This window comes from Nannospalax galili, unplaced genomic scaffold (genome assembly GCF_000622305.1).
Source record: "Nannospalax galili isolate Female #2095 unplaced genomic scaffold, S.galili_v1.0 scaffold1118, whole genome shotgun sequence".
Classification (NCBI taxonomy): Eukaryota; Metazoa; Chordata; class Mammalia; order Rodentia; family Spalacidae; genus Nannospalax; species Nannospalax galili.
This window is the reverse complement of record NW_008342011.1, coordinates 1,764,486-1,787,020: the sequence shown is the minus strand read 5'-3', so window position 1 is coordinate 1,787,020 and position 22,535 is coordinate 1,764,486. Positions and strand designations below refer to the sequence as shown.

Below are 22,535 nucleotides of genomic sequence, written 5' to 3'. Positions count from 1 at the left end.
GCAAGAATACCCCTTAAAAAAATAATATTTGTGTGTATGCGTGCGTGCATGCACGTGCATGCGTGCGTGCGTGCGTGCGTGCGTGCGTGCGTGCGTGTGTGTGTGTGTGTGTGTGTGTGTGTGTGTGTGTGTGTGTGTAGCTCAAGAATCCTCTTCCCTATCTTCTTTTCCCAAGTTGAATTAGCAGGATGAATAATCCACTGGTGAGCATCCATAGTTAAGCTGGAGCCTCCAGCTCTTTGGCCTCTAAAATGACAGTCTTAGAGAAAAATCTGTTTGCAATAACTGATTGACCAAAAACGGTAGCCTTAGGCCTTAACCAGAAAGTCTAGACACTGTGATGGCCCCACCTTCAGAAAACCCTATTTGGTTACTCATGGGAAACTTTCCTAGTCCCACCCAGGGGAGTGTCTCCTGTCAGACTTTCCTTCCCAAAGAGACCCAGAGCAAGAGAATCTTAGAAGGAAGCAAAAGACCAGCGTCCCTCATGCTTTGCTCATCCTTCAGTACTGACTGAGGATAAGTCAGCCAGCTCAGTTTGTACATCAGTGCAGCTAATCCCTCCATCGCCCTCTGGGGCTCTCCCCACCCTTGGCTGGGAAACCATCTTTCTTCATGGGCCAGTTCTCACCCTTCATTATTCAGCACATGTTGAAATGAGCTCTGCAAACTCTACCACTCCCTGAACGTGTGCTTGTATCACTGGGAGAGAAAGTGGCAAATACATTTTCCCCAGAGGAAGGTTCCCACAGCATCCTGTTCACAGACTTGAGAGGGGCAGGTCTGTTCTTTGTGTTCTGCTTTGATAGGTAATGACTGCCTTTTCTGCAGAACTCCTTTACCTGGTCAGCCTGAGCTTTAGATGATAATGAAAGAGAGGTTTTTGTTCCTTAATATAGAGAATTAATGTGTTGCAATTCATCTAGCATATTGTGTGCCTTTTTCAAACAGACTTTTATTAGAAAGTTAAATTCTTAGCTTTGCTCCCACTATGACACCTAAAAAGTTCTGTCATCTCCCCTTTGCTAAAGAATTCAGGGAAGAATAAGTAAGAATAAGTTTCTGGAAGCAGAATTCAGGGTAAAATATAGAAAAGCAGCTTATAGATGAGACTTTCTGTCCCTTAAAGTGTAGCCATCTTCTATTTTACCAGCTACACATTATTTTAGTGACTTATCTTCAATTAATACAGACTTCCTGAGACTAGAAATTGGAGCTTTGGCAAGGGTGAACAGCTAAGCAAATATATCTTCACTCCCATTTCTGCCCACTTGATTCCTTTTTGCAGAGAGTGGTTTCGAATAGTGCCAATCTTGCTACAAACTGCTGAGTTTTACTTCACACTAATAACACCTGGCATCTTTATGTGCTAAGGATAAATTAAGCACTTTGTGAACACAGGGTAGACATGGCCTTCTCCACAATATAGCGTACTCTACACTCATTAAATAGAGAAATCTGTATTTGTGATTCATTATCTTTTTGCAGAGAGTGGTTTCGAATAGTGCCAATCTTGCTACAAACTGCTGAGTTTTACTTCACACTAATAACACCTGGCATCTTTATGTGCTAAGGATAAATTAAGAACTTTGTGAACACAGGGTAGACATGGCCTTCTCCACAATATAGCGTACTCTACACTCATTAAATAGAGAAATCTGTATTTGTGATTCATTATCTCCCTCCCCCCCCCCATTTGCAGCCTTTCAAAACATATTAACAGCTTTGGCCCCTTTGCTGACGTTAGACAAAGACAGCAGTATTTTATGAATTCTGATGAGTTGTTAATATAGACACTGAAGCTGTTTTAGAGGTGAAATGTCCTTTAAAAGCCCTTCAATCTGGAATTTCATGTTTCAAACTGCAGAAACTAGGATCTAGGGCAATTCATTTGAGTAATTGTAAAATATGTACTGTAACTTCAGTCAGAATCAAAACTAGAACTCTGGGGCTAGAGAGAACACCCAGCAGTGAAGAGTTCTGACTTCTCTTGCAGAGACCCCTGGTTTGGTTCCCAGCATCCACATGACAAGTCTCAACCATCTGTAATTCCAGTTCCTAAGACTCCAACTCCCTCTTCTGGCCTTTGTGGGTATCAGGCACACACACACACACACACACACACACACACACACACACACACACACTGCACATACACAATGCAGATAAGCATTCATACACATGAAATTACAAATTTTAAAAATAGTAATTAAAACAAAACCCACTAAAACTCATTCAGGGGTTAGATATTCAGTCCAGTGCACTCTCTTGCCTTGTTGAGGTATTCTAGTAATGAATGAATTATTCATGTACATGATCATTTGTACCATTTTACATGGTTCTACATTACCATTTTTTTAAATTTAAGTAGTTTTAAAGTGCATGTTCTTTCACATTTGAATTCTGAGACTGACAGACTACTTAGAAAAATTATTATAAAATGTTTTGTTAGTATAGGTCTCATACTCTCTACATCTTGATACTAGTATTTTAGAAAATCACAGGATAAGTGAATTAAAAATTAACAATTACACAATATCATGAACTAAACTTAAGATTTCGTTCAAATTTTGCTCTTTTTTGTTGTTACCAGATCTTATTTCTGGCCTCACAAAACATTTAGGTGTTGCTTCTTCTTAGGCTTATTCTTTGTTTTTGTTTTTGACAGAGTCTCCCTATTCCCAGGAAGTCACTACATGGACCAGGCTGGCCTGGATCTCACAGAAATCCCCCTGCCTCTGCCTCCCAAGGGCTGGTATTAAAGGCCATGGCACCATACGTGGCACTTAGGCTTATTCTTATATCTGGTCTGGGTCAGATTCTCAGTCTCTCCTTGTCTTTAATGGACTCAACATCTTTGAAGAAGACACTGATTCCATAGTCTATCTGATGCTACTCAGTTTAGTTTTTTCTTACACTTTAAAGATTGGAGTAAAGCTTTGAATTTGTGAAATACCTTGTAATTAATGATTTATTTTAATATAATAAGCAGTAACTATTCTCTTGCTTAGTGTTACATAAAATACTAATATATATTAGGATCTATGGCACAGCTTCTTAAACTGTGGGTCACCACTCCATAAGGGATGGTATACCTGAATGTGGGAGTGTGCAAAGTTTGACAAGAGTAAAAAGGTTTCTAAGTGTGTGAAAAACAGAAATGTATTCCAAATCAAACATGTGTAATAAATAGAGGGATTTCTGGCAGCACTTACCCAGGTTTTATCAGCCTTGTTTTGAATCGACAATGCACAACCTGTGCTGCCGGGCCTGACAGGTCACCTAATACCAAGAACACTGCCCAAGGGGCTGGAGAGATGGCTCAGAAGTTAAAAGCATCAGCTTCTCTTGCAGAGGACCAGGGTTTGATTCCCAGCAGCTAACAACCATCTGTAACTCCAATTCCAAGAGATCCAATGCCCTCTTCTGACCTCTGCAGCCATTGCCCAACATGGGTGCACTTGCACACATGCAGGCAATACATTCATACACATAAACTAAAAATAATAAGTAAAAATATTTTAAAAAGAACATTGCCTGAAACAGATTTGCTCAGCAAGGTGGGGGGGGGAATGTCATGGGGTCTCACCTCAAGATGAAGAGCTACAAGTAGTTGATGAATGCTGGGGGAGGAGGAATCAGTTTTCTTCTGGGATGAGCTCCCTGAGAGGGTATCTCATCCCAGGTGGGCAGCCCTAAAGACACAGGTACCCAGAAGTATCACCCAATGGACTCAGTGCATTATATACGTGTGTGTGTGTGTGTGTGTGTGTATGTGTACATACAATCAAAAAAAGGACAAGAAATGGAGAGGGAGTGGGGGGACATGGGAGGAGTTGGTGAGGGACTGGGAGGGATGGAAATAGTGCAAAGACAATACTCATTTATGAAATTATCAAAAATAAAAATATAAAAGATTTAAAAGTCAGCTCATATTCAAGACTACATTATGTTATGAGTTGTAGTGTCTTTATTGTACATACAAATTTTTTCAACCTTATGAAAACATAATGGTTTATTTACAGAAGACAAATACTGTTAGTATTTTCCCACTGTTAGTCTTCAAAATGCAAGTTTCAAAGGAGCCTATCTTTGAATTGTCAGCTGTTTCAGTTGTGGATTTGACTTTCATTAAAAAGTTAATTACATGAATTTTTGTTTGTGATTAGGACAGAATTTCCAGAATTTCTGTAATGGCCATAAGCATATTGCTGCCATGTTGTGTCACATTTCTGTGAAGCAGAATTCCCAGCATTGATGGTTATAACATTTTTTAAATCCATGAACTTTGAAAAATTGTGAGGGTGTGCTACATCCTGCAGTATCACATAATTAGCCAAGATTTAATTCTTTATCTGAAAATAAAGAAGAGTTTCCATCTCAGTAGTATGAGGGTTTATTTCACTCTTTAATAAATGGTAAAATGATATGCATACCAAAGAACTGTCATTTCTTTATGATGTATTATCAGTAAATGTTTGATATGCATACCTATTTCTTATACCATGTACTAGGGTCACATAAACATTTTTCAGGTGAGCCAGGCATGGTGGTGCAGTCTTTTAATCTCAGTATTCAGAAGGCAGAAGCAGGTGGATCTCTGTGAGATTGAGACCAGCCTGATTTATATAGCCAGCTTAGGCTCGCTGAGGCTACAGGGGGACATTCTCTAAAAGCAAACAAAAAATTCTCAAGTGAAAAGGGGTCACAAAAGGAGTTAGTGCAAGAAGTCCCGACCTGTGATATCTTTCCGTATAATGTGATTGTGTGTATGATCATCAACGTGTGTCTAGATAATCTGTGCCTGTGCCTTCTACATTCAATTCAGCGCCATCATATCTTTGTAATGGAGTTGCCTGAGATCTTTTAAAGTGAAAGCCTTGGAAAGGTAGTGAAGGGTAATTGAAGTGATTGAGAAACTACTATGATCACAGTCCTATGCTGGGCAAGGAGGTAGGCACAGAACTTCTAGACACCCTTGAAACCATGTGACATCTAGGAATAGTCATTGACAGTCTTTCTCCAGGGGCTACTGTGAACTTTGGTGAAGTTCTGAAATGCTGAGTGACTTTCCCTTTGGCGTATAGGGGGAGGTGGGGCTCACACTCTAACATGCACGCAGCTATCAGCAAGCACAAACCCGTGAAATGGCTACCTCTCCTCTCCTCCTTACTCTCCTCCTCTTTTCCTTCCTCCTCGTCCTTCCTTGCCTTGCACGTCTTATCTTTCCTCTCCGTTTTTTCTTTGACCTTTCCTTCTCCGTGTTGCTCTCCTCCTCGGCCTCTTATTCTCTCCTCCCTTCTTGATACAGTCTTACTTCTGCCTAGTTATTTTTAATTTATTATTATTTGTGTGTGCTTACATGTATGAGAGAGAATGAGAGAGAGGGGATGAGAGAGAGAGAGAGAGAGAGGACAAGAGAGCAGGTGAATGCATGCCACAGCATGCTTGTGGAGGTCAGAGAACAACTATCAGGAGCTGGTTCTCTCTTTTCATCTTGGGTCTTAGGGATTGAACTCAGGTTACTAAGCTTGCATGGCAAATGCCTTTACCTGCTCAGCCATTTTGCCAGCTCTGAAACTCAGCTTTTTTTACATGGGTGCTGAGGATTGAACTCAGGTTGTCATATCTGGCAAACACTTTCCCAAGGGAACTGTCTCCCTGGTACTTATTTTTTCTTCTCCAGATTTTCACCTACTAAAGGTGTCATGGCCAGAACACTATTAAATGAAATTTGAGAACAAAAATTGTAAGGAAAATCAAGAAACTCTGTTACCCAAGAATATACAATGTTCCTTGGTCGGAGCTTATGATATGGGAAAGCACAGTTAGTACACTGGTCTAATACACATCTTCCACCTTGAATTTATAGGATAGTGTAGGAGGACTCAGGCAAACATTATATCATATCTAGTTTAAATTCAGACACAAAATTGAGAACCTCATAGTTTCTACATATAGCTTTTTCTCCAAGTAAAGGAAGCCCGGGGAAGAGAACAGTGGACATCTGGGCTTCTGGTAAATGAGGTCGGGCTATGCAGGCAGAACGACTGAGCAGCAGAAGGCAACGTCTAGGTCTCCAGTTGAGACTGGAATGGGTGTCAGTGAGAACTGGACAGCTGCAGAGGCAGAGGGTGGCTCCAGCCTTTCCTGCAGCTGTCAGCAGTGCCCTGCTCTGCCCTTCCCTCCACCCGGTAATTCTGTTACTCAGGAGAAGGAGACCTGGGAGTGTGAAATGACTCATTACTTTATTAGGCAACAGGACTCTGGGTTTTGACTCAGGCTGATCACAATGCCATCATCTTGGGTTCCTTGGCACCTCAGCGGCACAGGAAATCTGAGATTTGAAAGTTGTGGATTCAGTATTGACATTAAAAAAGTGACTGTGTTGTGCTGAAACAGGCATGCTGATTATGTAACAGCTTGCAACACATTCCCTGCTGGGGGTGGGTTTGACTGACATTTTATGGGCCTTATTACTCTCAAAAATAACACTAAAATGCCATGACAAGCTCAAGATGGAAATATGAACACATGATTCTCTCCCTGCTGAACTAGAAAATGGCTTTTTGTAATTTTTCTTGGAAGAAGTTTGGGAGAGCCAGAGAGAGATGCCCATGACTCACAATGATCAATTTCCTTTTGTTCCCTGCAGGGTTGGGAGATCCCCAGTTCTTATAAGCAATGTGGCATGGTCTAGGCCCCAGAACTTGTCCTTGGGCCTCTTACAATTCCCAAACATGCTGACTTTTGAAGTAGGGAATGGGATGCCTACGAAGTCAGTGATTTGATAAGTACTGTTTTTACAGCACACATTTAGAGTCTTTGAGGGTAATTCCCTCCTAGAGGGAGTTTATCACTTTAGTGATACAGAAATGCAGCAGAAATTTACGTCCCATCATTGAATGTGAGGTGTTTTGTCTTCTTCTGTAGGTAACAATTTTTCAAAGTGCAACGGAACTTTTAAAATGTCAATAAACTGTAAATGGCATGTTGCTTTTATTTTAATTGAATTGTTGGCTCTTACGTGACCCAGAACAACAAACACTTCAAATCAGAATCTCATCCCCTTCAGTTACCTTCTGATTTTAGATGAGTAAAATGCTAGATAGTATGCCCACTAGCATCCCTGGCTTCTAAATTCCATTTGCCTTGTTATATAATTAATAGTAACATAGGAAAATGGGAACAACAGCTGGAATTATTGAGTTCTTTCAGCCTATGGGCCCAGCAGCCTGTGTCCATAAGCCTTGGCTTTAGTCCTTTGTTGTTTAAGATCATGCCAAATTCAAACTAGGAAAGGAGAGGGTTGGGTCTATGTTCTCTCAAGTTGAATGCCCTCTGTCCCTTGAACTTGTCTTTGGGAGAAGAATGTATGTGGGGGCAGGGCTAGCACACACTGAAAGACTCCCTTTGTGAGGCACTGTGAAGGAAGCATGGTGTGAAAATTATGTTTCTTTTTGTTAAGAATTGAAGGATATGGGGTTAGAAACCGCCGTGAGGTTGAGGCAGGGAGCTCATTTTTCTGAAAGCACGTGTTCATTGTTGGCAAAGCTTAAGTTGTTTTTGATAAACCTGTTTTTGTGTAGAAATTACTATAAATGGGCAGCAGATGTTTGCGTTTAAGGGGCCGTCTTTGGATTGGTTGGCAAGATAAGCATGCACGTGGTGATTGTTACAAAGCAGCTGGTGTCAATTTGAGAGAATGATGTTTTATCCTCCTCTGTCTTGACAGTCTGAGAATAGCAGCATCAATATTTGAAGTTAGGGATTCAGTATTTGCTATAATATCCTGACTGGTGTTTGTGGAAGCACATGAGTAACTGAACAAGAGGCAAGTGCCATTTTTCCCGGCTGTGATCTTTCGCTGTTTCTTAAAATGATCCTTGTAGATCTATATATTAATTGCTTCTATCACAGGCATGCTTGATGTAAGGTAAAATAGTCCAAGAACTTGATACAGAGGTGATAAATTTTATTCAAGATGAAATAACATAATGCCCCCAAATTTAAAAATTCTCATTTTGCTTCAATAGTGTAAAATAACTTGAAGTGTGACTATTTTTATCTCATTTAGATAAATTTTAATACTAAAATCTAGAGAGGAAATTATAGAGAAGTTGAAAACCCTGCTGTGTTTCAGGTAAATGATCATGTGGTGGATGGTTGTTGCCCGAGTTCCCTCTGGGTCTCTTGAGCTATCAAGCAAACCATATAATGTATCTTTATGTGCATTTATTAACTTACACAGGAATGAGTACCCAGTGCCTAGCCCGCTCTGCGGCTCAGAGCCTGCCATATCAGCCTGCACCATGCCCATAGTCACCATTACCATTCACTCATGCCTCCCAGGCCAGCCATCTCACCCCAGGTCCATAAGAGTCAGGCCATTCTGTCCTTGAGCTGCTGTGTGGCTGCAGGTTCCTCAAGCCATGCACACTACCTGTGGCTTCTGTCCCAAGATGGCTCCCAGCAGCCCCTCCTTAGTCCCCACTCCACAGCAGGGCCCACCCCTTGGAGGAACTAGCCAATTGGGAGACAATGGTCAACAGCAGAGACCTGTTCCCTGTTATTAACTATTTGAGAGAACTAATCTGCATATGTATTAGTTATAAGGTAAAGGATAATGGGACAAAATTCTCAAAACTTTTCTTCTGGATAGTGATGGTTTTAAATCCCATAAGCAAAAGGGCTCCTGTTGATAGATTTTTTTTTTTTCTAAAAGCTACATTTTGACAATGGATTATGCTTTCCCTTTTAAGTGTTAGGTCATACTGTGTATGTATGTTACACTAATCTTAGGTCTGTGAGACTTGTAAAGCACCTCCAATTAAAAGAGAGAGCATTCACAAAATCTCAGGACCTCCTCCATCTCCTCATTTCATTCCTTCCTTCCTTCCATGCAAGAAAATATTATTCTGGGCCATCTCATAAAAGTGGGACACAGTCAAATGTAAGAAGTCTGGCCCTTTTCAAAAGTCACCCTCACGAAATGTCACTTTAGAAACATTTTGGGCAACAGTGGCTAGCAGAAGAGGCTCTGGTGACTAGCATAACAACTGTGTTTGGATGCATGTCAGGGTCACCTGGAGACCAAAATGGTTGTTATATCCAAGATGGTTGCACTCATGTCACACTTGAATCCCACAATTCCCTCTCTCATATGGACTAGTTTGCTCAATGAAGCATTTTGAATTCACCCATATGTTTCATGCACAAGTTACTCATTCTTCTTATTACTGAATAGCACCCCATTTTATATATGTAGCAGTATTTCTGCATCGACTCATCTGCTGATGGGCATTTGAATTTTTCCTTTTCATAATTTAGCTATTATGAACAAATCTGCTAAGAATATTTTTGAACATTTCTTCTAGTGAGCAATTGCATTCATTTCTCATAGATACATGTCAGGACTTGAAATGCTAGGTCATAAAATTGTTAAGAACTTTTAGCATTCTACAGGGTGTGCACGGTATTCAGTATGGTTTTAATTTGCATTTGCTTGAAAAGAATAATAGTGAAAATTTTCATATTCCTATCAGCCATTTGGATCTCATCTTTGCAAATACTTTCTCAAGTCTTCTACCCATTTTAAAATCAGATTGTTTGTTCCTTTCTCTGATTGAGACAGGTCTTTTAATGCTTTGGGTGTGAATCCATTGTCAAAGGCAGACTGTGAATCCATTGTCAAAGGTGGATCATCTTTTGACCTTTCTTGCTACTTCACTCTATTTTGAAAAAGTCTTGTTTTGTTCTGTGACAACAACTCAACTGTATAGCCCAGGCTAGCTTCAGACTTGATGTCTTCCTGCTTCATTCTCCAAAGTGTGTGTGAATTCTAGGAGTGTACCACCATACCCAGCGCCACTTTACTCTTAACTTGGAATGAAGAGAAACTCTATAAATTAAACTTAAATAGGTGATAAAATATTTTTTAATTCATTGTTGTGTGAGACCTGCTTAGGAAACCTGAGCTTATTCCTTGTGTTGCTTTGCTGTTTATATGGTTTTCTTCTATAAATGCTCTTTTAATGTTCCTGTGAGAATTTTTAGACTATTATACTAAATGTGTTCTTAATGATATGCTGATGTAAACTTAGTTAAGATCCTCATCACTAAAATTAGTTACTATTGTCCAACAAATGTTGAAAAACCCCACCCTACAAGGTTGGTTACAATGAATAGGATGCCTTGTATGAAAAATTTTGATAAATGGAAACTGTTGTCATTGTTTATACTTTTGTGTTGTTACATTTTTTTGATCTTATTAAAGGCAGGGAATGAACCTGCTACTTTCCTGACTCTTGGTTGTCAAATGTAACTTTTAAGTTGCCATATATAAGTCCTGGAAGGGTCAGGTAAGATGTTCGCCACACATGATTGCAATTATGAGCTTCCTTTGGGTCATACTTAAATTTATGCTTAATAATCCTCATTTCTAAATAATATTTCTTTCCCAAAGCATTTATTTTTAAAAACTTATTGACCTAGTATAGATGATAAGTTAGATATTTTTAAAATGTGAATGAAATCATTCATCTACTCTGTTAGAGTGCGCTGAAATTCCCTCCCAGTGTCACCTGCTTTCTTCTCAACCTGCCATTCTCTTTACTAGACTTATCCATGTGTTAGTTCAGTGGCCTCAGTCTTCATGGATTATTAGCATTATCCAGGGTTAGTGTATCAGTCAGGCTGTCCAGGCTCTAACCTCTAGATCATGTAGGCTGAGTGTTCTACTGTGTATTGCTAGAGTGTTCTCAGAAGTTTCTAATTCCCTTGGTTGGAGACAAAGTGTGGGAACAACTGGATTCGCTGAAAAATAAATCAGCACTTGCTAGCACGTGGCTAAGCTGCTGCTGTTCTCACCTGGCTCCTCCTCAGATCTGCCACCTCTAGCCTGTGCACTGTTCTTTTTTTTTTTTTTTTTTTTTTTTCTCTATTTCCTTACTTCTTTAGAGAGGACATGAGGATTGACTGCAGATTATTTGACCCTTTTCCAAAGAATAGAGTAACTCCTTCAATATGAACTTTCAGTCTCTTTTCACTAGAAGGTAGGTATATCATGTCAAAGTGTGTAAATATGTCAAAAGAGAGGCATTTGAGAATGAGAACTATGAGGAAAAAAATCACCTTCAATAACCATTCACCAGAAAACCAGGTTATACAATTATAGCACATGTCTCTAGTTAATATGATGAAATCTCATAGGAATGGAAAAGAATCTGCCCAAACAAGATATTGATAGTGGTACTGTTGAGGGCAGGGAGATCATCAGTGATTGGTGCTCTTCTGTTTGGGTAACTATGTGTTGTGGTTATTTTTCATGAAAAACTATTGAATTAAAAAAAAAATTTTCAAAGCTTAATGTAGAAAATAAGCATTCATTCAGCAGAAATTGGTGAATCTACCTTTATCTTTGACTCTGCCAAGCACAGGGGCCTCAGAAAGAAAACATGTTTTCAAAACACCGGAGCTGTTCCTGTGGAACAGACAGGAATCCCAAGTTTATATTCTCATGAACTCTGCATTTGCTATAGTAGTAAAAGATATGTAAAGACATTAATGACCATTGACTGTGTGGGGTAATTTCTTAGGATGTTAGTAACTTTGGTTTTTTTCCCTAAAGAAAACTTGAAAGGATTTGTCTTTGTAAAATATATATACTTTTTATCTTTGAAGTATTAAAGAGTTTTATTCATTTATTAGATTCAGATAGATAAAGACCAGTTTCTTTCAATTTAGGTATTGGCCCCTCCAAGAATAAAATGATACTTTCTTTGTTGAAAGCATAAAAATGTTTTATATACAAATGCATTATGGTTCAGTCAATTGTTCTTAATGTTCATGTCTCCATAAGGTAGGAGGAGCCCTTTTACAAAATAAACTCACTCATTGGTTGATATGATTACTTTGTCATCAACATCATTTATAATTGTCACACTGTATTTCTATGCCAGTAGAGATTTTCAAGTCTGCTTGTAAGTCAAATTCCATGTAAAGTCAGATTCGCCTTGAACATTCTTTCAGAGGGATGGTTGTTTCCTTAGTTGAGTACCAGATTAATTGACTGCTTAGTATTCATAGCCTATTTATTTATTCAAGAAAATGTTTCACTCTGAAGCTCTAGCTGGCCTAGAATGCACCAAGATCCTCATGCCTCTGCCTCCTGAGTGCTGATATTATAGGTGTGAATCCACATCTGGATTCATAGTCATGTTATTTGAAAAATACATGAATGAATAGGTAAATATCTTAGGATGTTCAATCACTGTCACTGTATTATGAGATTCACTATGAAAGGTACATGGGGAAGTAATAATTAGCAGGGTTCATTTCGCTCTCAGCCCATTCAGACAGAATGGCTGACCCCAGTTCACATTAATACATGGCAGGACAGTAAAGTGCCTAAATAATGTTCTCTAGATTGTTTTTTTTTTTTTTTTTCTCTACTCCAAATATCTGCTGCAGTGTAATGAATGATTCTGGAATGTATGGATTTAAGATGGGTTATGCTTTTCTGCAGTTCTGTGTGTTGGCTATAGTCCTTGTTAGCTTCGTCAGTTTGCTACAGCTTCCAGCCATCTGAAAGAAAATCTTCTATTGAAGAATTTCCTAGATCAGATTGGCCTATCGGCATGACTGTGGGGATTGTCCTGATTACTGATTGATTCAGGACGGCACAGCCCACTGTGTGTGGCATCATCCCTAGGCCTATGTAAGAAAATGACCTTAACATGAGCCTGATAGTGAGACAGCAAGCATTATCCTCTGTGGTTTTTGCTTCATGTTCCTGCCTTAAGTTCCTACCCTGACTTCCATCTGTGATGGAATGACCTAAAAATGTAAGCTGAAATAAAGCCTTTTTTCTCCTAAGTTGCTTTTGGTCGTGGCGTTCCTCACAGCAGCAGATTAAAACTAGAACATCTGTGCTCCATGAACACTTTTGGTCACTCACGCACTTGTGCTTACATGGCTACTGGGAATGGGGGTCACTTGAAGGCTCAGCAGTCTGCACCTACAAGATGATATTTTGAGGTGCACATCTGGGCTGGCTGGAACTGATGTCTTCACATGAGTATCTTGGGCTTTCTCACAGCATGGAGTAATAGGACTTTTAGCACATCTGGTTTTGCCTACTGTAGACTGTCCAACATAGAGGAAGCAGAAACTGCTTGGTCAGTTGCACATTGTAGGGAGAACTATCATTGTCCCCACTTCTGAATTTTGTGGGTAAAAGCAGGCACAGGGTTCACCTATATTCAATAGGGTGGAAAAATAAACTTCTCTTGGGAGAGGGAAGAGCAGGGTGACAGTGCAGTGGAACACAAGCACTGAACACATTGCTGCAGCTGTCTTTGGGAAACCTAATCTGCCACACTCTCTTTTCCTTCTTTCTGTCTCCAAACTCCTCTCTAGTCATGGGGTTGAATCTGTGTAAAATAAGTTCACAGATGACTTACTACACTGGCAATACTTGTAGTACATTTAGTGCTCTACATATATAAATACATCTTTACTTATACTGAAGTAAAGGTCTCAAACCCAGAAACAAGTAGACATATTTGTTGTTGTTGATGGTTTAATATATTCCTTAAGGGGTCTAAATTGATTAGTTATAAAGTTAACCTAATCAAGTCTGTTATGGAAATGGTCTCTGAGATTCTACTTCAGTTCCAAGGCATAGAGCAGACAAATTCAATAGGAATTCTTTCAATTCTCATGTCTGTGCACAGGCATAGAATTCTAGAGGTATGCAGGCTTTCCCAGTTTAGTGGATTCGCTTTGGCACAGCTGACTGGGGAATTCATTGTGACTCCTTGTTCAGTGTGCTTTACCTAGGAATTCAAAGTTTAGAACTTCAACAGCCAGAAATGTCCTTATATCCTTTTATTCACTGAATCATTTATGTAAAAGCTACTGGAATAAACAATGTTTGTATAATGTTCTCAAACACCAAATCATTTATGCTTACATTTCTTTGCTGTTCATCCTAACGCCCTATTAAACTGTGTTATTTTAATCTCTGTTATACAGTTGAAGAAATGAGGTTTAGAATTTATCGAGAATCATGCAGTTAATTCCAGGCATATGATTAGGTCAGCTCTCTCTGAAGTTCCATTATGTCACAATGACACACAAAACAAATATCCTCAGGATTAGCTTGAGTACTTAAGAGGTCAGTATTTACTTTTTATGGATTGAAGGGAAAGAGCTTTGCTTTGTTGTTTTTATGTTCAGACCATGGTCACCTGATTATGGAAATTCTGCTGGAGGAGGCATTAGGGAAAGACTCAGAGAGTGGGGTTGGGGGCAGTACGAACTGACTGAGAGTCCATGAGATTATTTGATTTTCCTGATATTTGAAATGTTCTCTTACCTGTTTTTTCTTTTTTTTCCCCATATTTTTATCCAGAAGAATGTGCTTTTCTTCTGTGCTTAAAACAGACATTAACTTTTAAAATACTTAATTGACATATAATCCTACCTATTTATTGAGGTACATTGTAATCTTAAGTAGTTCACAGTGTCTAATGATCAGGTCAGGATAATTTGCATACCTGTCACTTCAAAACAGTTATCATTCTTTTCTATTGAGAACATTCAAAATCCTCTCTACTACCAGCTTTTTTGAAATCCAGTTAATTGTTAGCCCGCCATATGCTTCTGTGTTCTCCAGCATTAACAGACACTGCTCCTGTCTACTGTATCTCTGTCCTCTTTCCATCCCCACCCTTTCTTCCCTCATCCCAGTTTGGACAACCATTATTTTACTTTGTATTTCTATGAGAGCAACTTTTTGTATGTGTATGTGTGCATCATATGCCTGTGTGAATGTGTGTTTACATGCATGCAGGTGTGCATAGGTATAGGTGCAGAGGTGTGTGTGTGTGATCTTGTGGAAGCCAGAAGTTGATGTTGGTTGTCTTTATGGATAGCTTTCTACCTGATATATTGACATAGGCTCTCTCACTTGAACCCAGACCTTGCTGATTCAGGTAGTCTTTCTTGCCAGTTGCTCAGAGGATCCCATTTCTACCTCCTAAGAACCGGGTTTACAGGTGGGCCATCTCACCTGTCCAGTGTTTACCTGGGTTCTTGGGATCCAAATTTCATTCCTCACACTTTCACAGGAAGTTCCTTCCCCTTTGAGCCATCTCTCCAACCTGCAATTAGCTTCTTAGCTTCTACATGTGAATAGGAATATGTGATATTTGTAAAAAGATTAACTTTGTGACTGGAGAGATGGTTCGGCGGTTAAGAGCACTAACTGCTCTTGCAGAGGACCTGGGTTGGATTCCCAGCACCCACATGGCAGCTATGAACCATCCTTAACTCCAGTTCCAGGGAAATCCGAAGCCCTCTCCGAGTCATTGCGTGACACGGGTGCACTCACATACATGCAGGCAATACACTTATACACATAAAATAAAAATAATAAATAAAATACATTAAAAAGTTATTTAAAAAAAGACTAACTTTGAAAGGTTAGGAGAACAATACAGGAATTGTGGACATTTGTTATCTTAACCTACCAAAACAAAAGGCATAAAAGTCACTGTTCCATTTAACAAATGCTTACTGGAGCCCCCTCCATATGGCAGATAACACCAGAATATTCTGGGAGTAATATATATGAAAATCACAGCTCTTCCCTCAAGGAACTCATGTTTAGTAGAGGGAAAAGACCTTTTAACAAAATGGAACAGAAAGCGACAGTCTACATATGTGAAATCAGATGGCATAGAATGAGGGCTTCACAGGGAGAGTTCAGATCACAGAAACTTCCTTGGAGTGAGAGTACTGGTAATGGAAGGTAAAGTCACAGAGAAGAAATTGGGTCCTGAAAAACACTGGGAGGCGCTATACTGCTGTAGCCAGTTTGAAATGATAGTTTGAACGAGGGCCATGACCAGTGAGGGAAGAGTGAAGCAGAAGTAGAAGTCAGCAGTGTACAGATGTGGATCTCATGGACTTGACAATTAATTGAATATAATAGAAAAGAGACTGGGGTATGGTAAAGCTTTGGATCTGGCTCCCTAGAATTGGGTGACTTTGTCACAGATACAGGGAAATGACAGTGAGTGAGAGTATATCATAGGTGAAAACGCATGACCTATTCAGAACTGAGCATTCAACAAAGATTTGTTTACACAGAAATCATTTCCAAAAGTTGCTTTTGAGGGAAGGATAAACAAGGGATAGGACAGAATCTGGGCCTGAATTCCTTGAAGCAACAAGAGGCATTTTTATCCTACTACAGTAGGTTTCTAGATAACATTCTAAATAGATGGAAAGGTGGTTTAGCTTAGAAGTGAAAGATATGGCCTCTATTGAGATCAAATCCTATCAATACCTCTTCTGACCATTTTGTGGTTCTGTCCCCTGTCTGTGAAGCATGGTGATAGTTGTCCATATAATGATGTGGGGTAGTAAGCCAGTGTTTATGTAGTGTGCCGCATAGTGCCAGGCTCTGACCTATTCAGTAAGTATATCAATAACTAGTCCTTCAGTTATTTTATGCAAATATATTTTCTTGAAAGTATTCTAATTAGAAGAGAGCTGTCCAACAGATGAGCTTGCTAAATGAAACTGTTTCTCTAAAAGCAAGAATTGTGTGCTCAAAAGACACCATTACTTGGCTGATTTATGAGGAAATGGGAAACAGGTTGTATCATTATGCCTCCCCTGGATGATCAGAGATGATTACCTCCAAATTACTCTGAGGTCAAAACTGGCACTATTTTATTCTAGGAAGAAGTCTGCTGCATTATTTTTCTCTTAAGAAAATAAATAATAATAAATAGCCTTTGTACTGTGGGCATAGGGAAAACAAAGCTGAGGAAATTTTGCCAGACTTGGTTTATCAGGTTAAGCACAGTTTTTCATTGTTTCACTCTCTGATGGTCTCATACATGTATATAACACTTTGTACTCATTTTCATCCCCATTTCCCTCTCCCATCCCTTCCCTCTCCTACTGAAACCCTTCGTCTCAATAAGTCTTTCTCCTACTTCCGTGTCTTTTTTTCTGTGTGACTCACGGAGTTTAGAGTTGCCTGCGTGAGCATGGTAGGAAGTTATTCACTGGAGCATGGGCAACTAATCAGTGGCTATACCACTGAAGAAAATGTTGCCACCTCCCTCAGCAAACATTAAATGCCATCAGTCCTTTAGAGAAGAGGGGGGCCCAATGAGCCCCTCTCCCACCCATGTCTAAATGCTGATGGGCCCATCTTGTGCAGGCTTGGGTAGGTAACCAGAGCTACAGTGAGTTTGTGAGTACACTGCTAGTGTCATTACACAGGAACAAGGCACAATCTGCCTGTTGAAGCACCTCTCTATCCTCTGGCTTTTACATACTTTCTATTCCCTCTTCCTTGATGTTTTCTGAGCCTTGGATAGGGTGATCCAGATGCTCCATTTAAGACCTAGCATTCCAGCAGCACTTATTCTAAGCACTTAGAGTCAAGCAGTTTTTAGCACCTTGATTAAGGAAAAAAAAAAAAAAATCAGAGTCTTCTAATCTGCCTTTTTTGTTGTTGTTGTTATTGTCTCTTTGAGAGCACTTAGAGTCAAGCAGTTTTTAGCACCTTGATTAAGGAAAAAAAAAAAAAATCAGAGTCTTCTAATCTGCCTTTTTTGTTGTTGTTGTTATTGTCTCTTTGAGACAGGGTCTCTCCATAGCCCCAGGGAACCTGAAACTTGCTTTGGAGAGCAGGCTGGCTCAAATCTCACCTGAGATTGGCCTGCCTCTACCTCCCAAGTGCTAGGATTAAAGGTGTATACCACCATGCCTGAATAACTTGTTTTATTTTGTGGTGTTTTTGTTTGGTCTACAATTATTTCATGAACTCTTTGGATCGGTGTTATTACCTAATATTTAAGTGCAAGAGGTTATTTTTATGATATAAACACACATAGATACATGCAAATAGTGTTCGAGGTAACCTGAAGGCCAGCATGGACAGACTGTGATGGCTAGTCATTCTGAGTGTAACCTTGAATAAATCACGTAAATCACCCTTGATGCCCCAGTTTCCTAAGCTGGAAGTTGCTTATGTTGATGCTACATCACAGAGTGCAGTTGAGAGTTAAAGGAAGTAATGAATCTAAAGGCCCTTGCTCCTTCCTAGTACGTGTGACACTATGTACGAATAGTGGTGGACAACCAATGGGTGAATAAGGAGGAAGAGGAGCGCTCACACATCAGCAAAGTTGACCAGCCTAATCTGAGGAGGAAAAAAGAAACCATGAGAAAACCATCTCTGTAGTCTGCTGAATTGCTTCTCTAATAGCACAAATGCAATAAATTTAGGAGATAAACACTCATTGAAAATAAATTTTAAGTTATTTATTTATTTATTTTTGAGACAGTGTCTCAGTATAGGCAGTGTCTGGTTATAACTCAGGCTGGTCTTGAAGGCCTCCTGCCTCTGCCTATCAGATGCTAGTATTTCAGGCCTCACTGAAAGTTTCAATGCTCATGCCTCGCCATGTTAATTAATCCTCAGATTCTTCAACCAATTTTATATGTAAACATGATATAGAGCTTCAAATAGTTGAGCTGTAACCAGATCCCAGGGGACTTGACTTTTTTCTATAGTCAGTTTTGAGAGGAATCTAAGATCAGCTCTTGAAGAGAAGCTAACTTACTTATCAGAATACTTGACTTGGTGGAGACTTTTCCTATGCAACACAAATGAAAGTATGATAATATCAGGTACAATATCAGTTCAGTAGTAAATTGTTCTATATCGTAAAACAAGCTTTGAAATTTCTATTAAAGTAGCCTCAAGTGTACCTATTATATAAGTTCCCTTCCCTGCTTTAGAGTTGGTTAATACAATTTTATCAGAAACCCCGAAGGAGTTAAAACCATTACTTCTGCAGGCAATGGCCAATGTAATTAAAGCTTTTAACCTCACAGCTTGCCCAGCTTGCTCTTATCAGTGACTGGGCTCAGTACATATTTGTTGATCATTAGACATCAACTATCTGTGGAGACCTGAAAAGGTCACTTGAAATCTTATACTTTATTTGTTCTCTCCATGAGCAGAAGAAGGAGGGCACAAGATCTCTATGGGTCTGTCCACTGTCCAAACCCAGTGCCAGGGTTTCAGTAACAGTTTAGCAATCTGGTTGATATTTGAGAATCAACGGAGAAAATTTTCAGCTTGGCCAACTATTTTATCCACTCCCCTGGTTTTATAAAAGCTGCCTAAGTTGCCTCTGAACACAGGATTAGAAAATGTATACAGTTTTAATTTGTAGCTATGCTTCAGGGATTGATATAGAATTCCTGTGCATTTGGACAAATGTGTGACTTAGAGATTTCTTTTATGTATTGAAATGTGAGTTGGCATAAAAGAACTAACAAAAGTCACTACAGTTTCACTGGTCATTGATAGCAAAAGGGAAAGAAATGCTATCTCAAGATGAGCAATAATGTCTTGCTAGTTGATTTTAAAAGAGCATATTTTAAATTGCTTTTTCAGAGAAGTCTGCCTCCCAATACTGGGAGCTTCCTGGAAAAAGAAATGTTTTTCTGATTAGTTATGTAAATTGGGTTTCAACATAAGTGGCTGTGTTTGGTCAGAAGTTTTATTCACAGTTGTCAATATGGGAGGTCAGCTAGTTCATGAGTCATTTTGCTTAATGAGGAAACCTAAGTGGTAGTTTCTAGCCTCTGTTCTCATATTGGAAATCCTTCAGACAGAAGTTATTCATGCTGATAAAAGAGAATAATATGAACTTTGGAACTAGACAAAACTGATTTCAATTTTGTCTGTCATTAAATGAACCATGTGGCACTGAAATAGTCTCAGAATCCTGAGTCTCCATAGTCTGCAGAAAAGGGATGATAGACCTTCATTGAAAAATGTGTGTGTTCACCAGGTAACACATCAACTGTGTGCTTTGGTTAGTGTTTATTGAATGCTTGGCACCCTTGCAAGCATTCTGGATACCTTAAAACAACCCCACACATGGATACTGTGCTTATCCGCATCTTATAAATGAGGGAACCGAGGCAATGAAAGTTAACTGTCCAGGATCAAATAACAAAGCGTTATGCTCAATATTTAAGTTCCCATGGTGCTTCACTCCAGTGGCCATCACATTTGTTATGCTACCTTCTCCTAGACCTCATGCAGTACGTGGTGGCAATCTTTACTGCCTTTGATAAAGCATAGTGAAGCTCAGGTTTAAAGGCAGACTCATCCAGACATCTTCCTTATTGTCTTATTTACTGTAGACAGCCAGGTCTTCAACAAATCCTGCTTCACCTCCTGATTCCTTCTCGTCTTTATCCCTCCCCTCACTTCATCTTCTAAGCCTTATTCTTTCTTTCTTCTAGTCTAGGGCAGAACCTCTTAGTTGACCCCTCCCCTCTCCCTTCCTTGAGCTGCTCCCCTCACCTCCCAAATGTAGCCAGGAGTATCCTTTAAACACGAAGCACACAGTATGAATGGGTTTTACCAAGGTAAAAGTTGGCGGATGCTTCATATTTCTCACTGGTCTCAAGAAGAAGATACGGAACTCTGATATTCCTGTCAGGTCCTACACAGAGGTGCCCTCACCAGTGTCCCCATCCCAGTCAGAAGGCCTTGTCTCTTGCTCTACTTTGAAAACATCAAGTCACTTTTCCTCGCTTTCTCAAATGCTGAATGCTGGAATACTCTTTTCCCTTAGCAAGGGTAATTTTGGCTGCTTTACAATTATTAATGTCAGCTCAAAGTTTACTCTCTTGGAGAAGCTGTACTATAATCTTAATCATATATATATATGTGTGTGTGTATATATATACACACATGCATGTATAAATGTGGCCTTTAAACAAATGAAAGTCCTGGAATGGAAAGTCAGAATGATATAGTTTGGTGATCATAATGAAATGCTTATTAGGGAGATAACATTTCTGAAATGTGGAGAATAGGACATCTGACTTGTGGGATCTAGCCTGGTAGGTAAGGCACAGACCACAACCTAGGCTCCAGTTACCTAAGCATAGTACCATGGCCCTGACCCCTGATAAAGCTGTGATTAGGGTTAGTTCCTCACTCTTCAGAAACATGATTTCCATTTACTTTACAGCTGTTTTGGAAGTTAATTTTCATTTTACCATATTGTAGAAATGGAGGCTGAAGGATGGGCCTTTTAGGATGGATGTGCACAAGCAGGGAACTGACAATTCATAGATTTGTGCTAAAGGGACAAGGGCTTTGTCTTTCTTTTTCTCCATGCCTTGGTAGCTCTATTTCCACCTTTTGTTTCCTATTGATTGAAATTCAGATTTCACTTCCCTTTGGTGAGTGAGCAAGGCCAAGTGTGTCCAGAATGATCTTCATGTGTTTAGTTTTCTCTAGGACTGCAAAGTCCTCTTGCAATTCTCCCCCCCCCTCCCCCCGTCTCTCTGTATGTGTGTGACTTAGAATCTGCTGCTACTTTCCATTAATGAGAAAAAGAATAGTGGTACTGCATCCATATTAAAGAATCTGCTAGATGGGCTGGGGCGGGCCAATTGTCAGGTGACACATAATAAATAATAGTAAGTAATTTGCTTAGATCTGATATATTTGAAGGAAACTGAAAACTATAGGGAAGTGGAAGGGCATTATGGATTAAAGAAAGTAGCTGCAGTCTGATAATAATGAGTGAAGAAAAAGAAGGGGAAAAAATCCTGAAACGAGAGATTTGCAGGGATTGTGTTGAGTACAGGGGCACACAGTGGGCACATCTACTCTGAGAAGAATAAACACAATAGAGGAAAATCTCTTTGATTGTACCCCGCCTGCCATTGTCAGCCCAGAAATTCTGATTTAATCAGATTGTATTTATATGAAAACCAGGTAAGAGTGAAGAAAAAAACATGCCGGTTTATGATTCTCAACTCCTTCCATGGACTCTGGGGATTAGTATGTCATCTTTAAATGAGAAAACAGTGTGCTCTAATTTACCTTACCTGACCATTCTGGGGTAAGTTTTAATAAAAGTCTTGAATAATACTTTTGTAAAAGGGTGGAATGAATCAAAGGTATTTCAATACTTAAAAGAATTTTTTAGTAATTCCCAGTGTTGTCATTGCAAACTCTGCCAACAGCAGTGAATAACTTAAAATACTCCACTCAGTTGCATTTTTAGCCCCTGACTTAGCCAACTCAGGCACATTGTCACCTCAGGTGCCAAAACAAACACAAGTCCTGAACTTTGCTTCTAGCTACATCCTTTACCTGGAAGCCCTTTAGAATTCCTTGTAGATGTTTTCACTGCTGCTGTGTGGAGGAAGGAAATACACTTTGACTAATAACTATTATTTCTAGTAGAGTGATCATATGTCTCCTGCATCCACCACCCCTTTGTGACTTAAGCTGTAGGATGTGCATCCACTTGACAAGCCTTATGGGTCCCAGCCACTGAGAACTGCTTCTCAGGACAGCTTACAAAGGTTCACCTTCCAACGGAAACATGTCAGGGCTCAGCTGTTGGCAAGATGGATTAGCAAGTGCTTCCAGCTGATGGAGTAGCTTTTAGTGA

General features: G+C 39.6%; 1 protein-coding gene across 1 annotated transcript in view; it reads left to right on the top strand.

Annotated features, from left to right (window-relative positions):
• The window catches only part of Macrod2 (mono-ADP ribosylhydrolase 2), a 2,130,377-nt gene that overhangs the window by 950,088 nt on the left and 1,157,754 nt on the right, over nucleotides 1-22,535 (top strand). The gene's annotated exons all lie outside the window — the stretch shown is intronic.